The sequence below is a fragment of the Sinocyclocheilus grahami genome, unplaced genomic scaffold (assembly GCF_001515645.1).
Source record: "Sinocyclocheilus grahami isolate Dianchi unplaced genomic scaffold, SAMN03320097.WGS_v1.1 scaffold724.1, whole genome shotgun sequence".
Classification (NCBI taxonomy): Eukaryota; Metazoa; Chordata; class Actinopteri; order Cypriniformes; family Cyprinidae; genus Sinocyclocheilus; species Sinocyclocheilus grahami.
Window position 1 is genome coordinate 353149 of NW_015505903.1, and position 6328 is coordinate 359476.

A 6328-nucleotide genomic window follows, 5' to 3' on the forward strand; every position below is an offset into this window, starting at 1 on the left:
CCTATGCCAACTGTATGCGTGTGTGTGTGTGTATGTTAGACCAGTTTATGTGTTTATGTAGTATGTTAGACTAGTTTAAGTGTTTATGTAGTTAATAAAACCTTACTTGTATCACACTTGACGTGGTTCATTGTTTGATTATAACTGGAGTCACTTAATCATGCAGATTTATGCTACAAGCTTTTGTAGAATTGTACAGTAAGAAAGTTATTTCCCTTAACCAGGAAATTAACGTTCTTAGAATTGACAAGACAGTTGACCCTGAGAGGTCAGCTAAATATCTACAGCGGATCTAAAATATTCATAATTAATTATAACTAGTTATGGTTAATTATTCATATTTCCCATGAGCTGAGTCGCTACAACTATGCATTACATTAGATTTGTAAATCGGTATGTTTAATTTGCCCGCAAAAATATATAGAGCTGAGTATCATCAGCATAACAGTTAAAGTTAACACCATGTTTCCTGATGATACCTCCCAAGAATAACATTTAAAACATGAAAAGCAGCTGTCCTAGTACTGAGCCTTGTGGTACTCCATACTGTATGTGTGATAGATATGATACCTCTTCTTCCACCGCTATGAATTAATAACGGTCAGATAAGTAAGATTTGAACCATGCCAATGCAATGCCACTAAAGCCAACATCATTTTGTAGTCTATTCAAAAGAATGTTGTGGTCAAATGCAGGGAAAAGATCCAGTAGCACTAATAGTGAAATACAACCATGATCGGATGATAAGAGCAGGTAATTTGTAACTCTGATGAGAGCAGTCTCTGTACTATGATAAGGTCTAAATCCTGACTGGAAGTCCTCTCAGATACCATTTCTCTCTAAGAAGAAATAGCAGAGAGGATACTGCCTTTTCTAGTATTTTTTGACAGAAAAGGGAGATTAGAGATTGGTCTGTAATCAACTAATTCTCTGAGGATCAAGTTGTGTTTTTTAATGAGAGGCGTAATAACAGCCAGCTTGAAGGATTTGGGGACATATCCTAATTAAATTGACAATTTAATAATATTCAGAAGAGGATCTATGACTTCTGAAAGCACCTCTTTAAGTAGCTTAGATGGAATAGGGTCTAACATGCATGTTATTTTGATGATTTGACAAGTTTATAAAATTCTTACTCTCCTATAGCAGAGAATGAGTTGAATTGTTCCTCAGGGGATCTATAGTGCACTGATGTGATACTGTAGCTGACAGATGCACGTTGGAATGTTGTCTCTTATATTATTGATCTTGGAAGTAAAGTTCACAAAGTCATTACTGCTGTCCTGTATAGAAATGTCTGTTCCTGTTAATGATTTATGTTTTGTTAATTTAGCCACTGTATTGAATAAATGCCTGCCGTTGTGTTTGTTTTCTTCTAAAAAGATGAAAAGTAAGCATATCTAGCAGTTTTAGAGCTGTTCTATAAATAGAAGTACTTTCCCTCCATGCAATACAAAATTCCTCTGGTTTTGTTTTCTTCCAGCTGCGCTCCTTTTTCCAGGGTGCTCTCTTTAATGTGCGAGTATGCTCATTATACCACGGTGTCAATTGTTTTCCTTAATCTTCTTTAAGTGTAAAGGAGCAACCATATCTAAAGTGCTAGAAAAGAGAGAGTCAATAGTTTCTGTTATAACATCAAGTTTTTCTAAGCTATTGGATTTGCTGAGGAATTAAGAAACGCCAGGAATATGATTTACAAAGCAGTCTTTTGTTGTAGAAGTTATGGTTCTAACAAGGAGTTTGCAGCTTTAGCTAAATGGAGAATACACAAGACTAGATCATTATTTGAGATATCACCACTCTGGTGCAGAATTTCAACGCCATTGACATCAATTCCATGTGACAGTATCAAATCTTTAGTATGATTACCACAATGAGTAGGCCCTGACATGTGTCGTCTAACCCCAACAGAGTTCAAAATGTCTAAATGCTGATTCCAATGCATCTTTTTCATTATCAACATGAATATTAAAATTACCAACAAATAAGACTTTAATTATTTGATAAAGTCTGTATGGTGTCCTTGTGGCCTGTATACAGTAGCCAGTGCAAACATCACAGGGGATTTATCATTAACACTTATGTCTCTAGATAATGTTATATGAAGCACCATTACTTCAAAAAAATTATACTTGAAACCAGAGCTCTGAGAAATACGAGAAATATTACTTTAAATTGTAGCAACAATTTGTTAACTTTTGGACGCAGCTCATGTTTATAACCATAATCTTGAGAAGTAGACTCATTTAGAATAATGTAAGCTGTCGGGGTCTGGCGTCTGGTGTTCTCCCTCTCACCACCAGAGGTCGCCAACTCCCATCCTCCCGGACTCCCTTTCCGTCACCTTGACCCAACACACCTGGGCACACACTCACACACTCACTCACACACAGCTGTAGCCACTTCCGAGGGCTATTTACGTGCCTTCCCCACGCCACCCAGGCGCGGATGATTAATGTTTTGTGTCAGTGATTGCTGTATCCGTTCTCAGCCGGTGTCTCAGAGTCTCAGCTCTGTTTGTTTTCTGTTTTTACTTTGTTTTCCCCAGCAGTGTAAATAAAGCCTGCATTTGGACCCAAACCCTTTGTTCCACGGTGTGCTTTCCTGACGGTCCCGTGACAGAAAGCATCTGGTTTTAGCCTCTGATCTAATATGCATTAATTTATCTGTTTTATCTGTTTTATCTGTTTTATACCTGTTTTTTATTTGTTGAACATCCAATTCAATTGGTTTGAACATTCTTTTTTTATTTGTTTCTATTTATTTTTTTGTATTTGTATTTGCTAGTTCAAGGGAACAGACACAGTCTCTATAGTATGATATCTAGGTGAAAGAGTCTCAGTCGGTTTAGCCAGTCTCTCTGCTGTCTGACCTGGGCCCCAGTTAGTCAAGAACAAACTCTAAATATATGTGCCATATTTCTAGATAGAAGAGTGTCACCACCCCTGGAGGGATGAAGACCATCTCTTTTCAACAGGTCAGGTCTGCCCCAAAACCTTGTCCAATTGTCTATGAAACCTATGTTATTCTGCGGGCACCACTTAGACATCCAGCCATTGAGTGACGACAGTCTGCAATGCATCTCGTCACCACGGTAAGCAGGGAGGGAACCAGAGCATATTACAGTGTCTGACATCATACTCGCAAGTTCACACACCTCTTTAATGTTATTTTTAGTGATATCTGACTGGCAAAGACTAACATCAATAGTGCCGACGTGAATAAAAACCCTACTGAATTTACATTTAGCATTAGCCAGCACTTAAATTTGCCAAGATGTCAGGTGCTTTGGCTCCCAGTAAACATTGACTATGGTGGCTGGCGTCTCAATTTTCACATTCCGTACAATATAATTGACAATGACTAGAGCACTTTCATCAGGTTTCTCAGTGTGTGCGTCACTGAGTGGGGAGAACCTGTTTAATGTTTTAATCGGAATGGAAGAGCTGTGTTTTGTCCCACGACTATGCTGCCTCACAGTGTACAGGACTCAATAATCTAGTCGCATCCAAAGCCGTATTTAAGGCTCTCACATTTTTACTATCCTCAATTAAAGTTTGGATGCGTGTCTCTAGTCCTGAAATCTTCTCTGTCAGCCTAACTATTTCCCTGCATTTATCACATTTGATTCTCTAGCCACTGACAGAGAAAGCTACACTATATAGTGTATGTGGCAAACAGTGCAAGTGACAATGACAGAAGAAGCCAATACAGTGATTGTTGAATGATTTCCGACTTACCACATTTGGAAGGACTGTGTCCAAACAACAAAGAAGTATTGCATCCAAATGACGGCAAACTTCAATATTCACCTTTAAAGGGTTCACCCCGAAATGAAAATTAGCCCACAAATTACTCACCCTAAAGTCATCTTAGGTGTATATGACCTTCTTCTTTCAAACGAATGCAGTCGGAGTTATATAAAAAATTGTCTTTGATCTTTAAGCTATTTAATGCCACTCAGCGGGTGTTGCATGCATCAGTTCAAAATAAGTTTAATAAAAAGTGCCCATCCATAAAAACAAGTGTCTCGTCTCACATGGCTCCGGGGGGTGAACAAAGGCCTCCTGTAGCGAATCGATGCGTTTTTGTAAGAAAAATATCCATATTCAAAACGTAATAATCACTTTAATGTAGCTTGCGCCAACAGTCCTACACGGAAGCAGCTCCAGGCAGATGACATATGGGTTCAGCGTTGCGGCGCTTGACTCTTAACTTTTATATAGAATATCTCTTTGGATTTGAGACTTTAGTCTTTGCAACTTTACAGATCTTCTTTATGCACCAAGAGCTTGTAACACTCCTGAGAGAAAGATACAATTTAAATTGCATCATATGACCCCTTTAACATCTCTGATACAATTGGCACATTTTCTGATAGACGACATTAAACTGGAGACTATTCAGAAGTTGTATAAATCCACAATAAACTATACATACAATGTGGAGATAAAAAGGGATTAAAAAAACAATATGAACACTTAATAAAACAATAAAAAGATTAACAATTTGTTGGTTTGTGACATCAAAATTTGAAAACCTCCATTATGTCCATTACACATTTTTATAAAGTTCCCCCCCCCCCAATTTTAATTGTCATAAACTTGTGAAAAAACTCACAGCCACACTAAAATGTGTCATCACTGTATCTTTAATTGTGATTGACAAAATATATTGTGCTTCAATTACACCCTGTTAATAATTCTCCCTTGTCTCCCTTGCTTCTGTTCCTCAGTCTCGTTTTCATTCCTGTCAAATTAAATATGGAATCTACCCTGACTAAGGTCCATAGACAGATCAATCAAATTAACTTCACCGCCCCTCATACCTCAATATTCCACCACAAAACACTTTTGCCATTAGCTTGCTGCTTTGTCTTGTGATTGCTTTACAGAAATAAAGTAAAGGATAGACATTGGATAGACATTGGGTGATATAATTTATTTGTCTTTCAGTATGAGACCTTTGCATGTACATTGGGTATAGAAAATAATCACTCCCCTTTAAAATAATCAAGTCAGCCTGAAATGAAGACGGACGCAGTTTTGTTTAAAAAAATAATAATAATAAAAAATGGAATCACAGTTAAAAAAAGGATCACTGCCTTGTGTCAGTATTTAATTTCAGCCTTCAGTCTGTTGGGATATGCCTCTAATAACTTTGCACATCCAGACTTTGCCTACTCTTCTTTGCAAAACTGCTCAAGTTCAGTTAAATTTGATGGTAACAGTTTGTGGACTGCAGTCTTCCAAGTCATTCCACAGATTTTCAATGGTCTTTAAAGGTGACCTACTAGGTGTTTGAACACAGTTGTGTGGCCGCAGTTTTGTGAATACAACCAGCCTATAATTGTAACGGGACCGACGAGACATGAGGCGTGAGGATCCATGTGCAAGCTTTTATTAAGAGACGTGGTTTTAACAGGCATGGGTCAGACAATGGCAAACGGGTACATCGAAGGCAAGGCAAGAGATAAATCCAGGTAGAAGGCAAAGGTCCAAGCAAGGGCAAACAGAGTCAGAAACAGCAAGCAAAGGGTTAATCCAAGAGATGTGGCGTGAATCAGAGACCAGGAAAACAGACAAGGCAAGACTAAGACTAGAGTAAGAAAACTATGAAAACTTAAACAGGCTTGGTAAGGTAGCTATCCGTTAAACAGGGATACATGCAAAACAATACACTAGACTAAAACAGAAAACATGGAATGGCTCAGTAAGGCAGCTAACACTTGGGGAGTGAAAAATGCAGAACAATACTCGGCAGTGAGAGAGAGGAAGTCCATGGCTTAAGTAGCATGTCTGATTGGATTCGGCTGTGTGTGTGTGTGTGTGTGATCAGTGCATTCAGCTGAGTGCGTGTAATCAGTGCAATGGTTGATGGGAAATGCAGTCCAGGGTGATGTGTAACAGTCTGTGTGGTGTGAGAGTCAATATAATGGGATAATAACCTCTAGTGGCAATCGGCCTGAAGCCCACGGACCGGATTCGTGACAATAATGGTAAAAATCCACCCATTCATTTTTTTTTCATAATCCCAATAAATCATAAACAGTCTCTCCAAATGTGCAGTTCTAGGTTTCTCCCCACATTGACGTCATTGTAGGGAAAAAGTCCCACCCATTTGTGGCACTCTCTAACCTATTAGCATAGACACCGCCCTGAGTGAGAAGCGGCAGTCCGCCATTACTGTTTTCTTGCTGTAGCTGCTGGAGAGATACAGTGGTTACATTTCATTTTTGAAGGGAATGTCCCGGAAAAAATAAAAATAAATAAACGTCAAAGTCCTATATGTTTGTGCCAATCATTTTACGCTGGACTGCCTCACAAAT

General features: G+C 38.6%; 1 long non-coding RNA gene across 1 annotated transcript in view; it reads left to right on the forward strand.

Annotated features, from left to right (window-relative positions):
* LOC107560397 (uncharacterized) overlaps positions 1 to 5355 on the forward strand; it is a 21519-nt gene extending 16164 nt beyond the window's left edge. Inside the window, exons 3-4 of the long non-coding RNA XR_001605726.1 lie at positions 3370 to 3381; positions 5297 to 5355. This is a non-coding gene — a long non-coding RNA (uncharacterized lncRNA). The remainder of the gene's footprint in view (positions 1 to 3369; positions 3382 to 5296) is intronic.
* Positions 5356 to 6328: the final 973 nt, after the last annotated feature.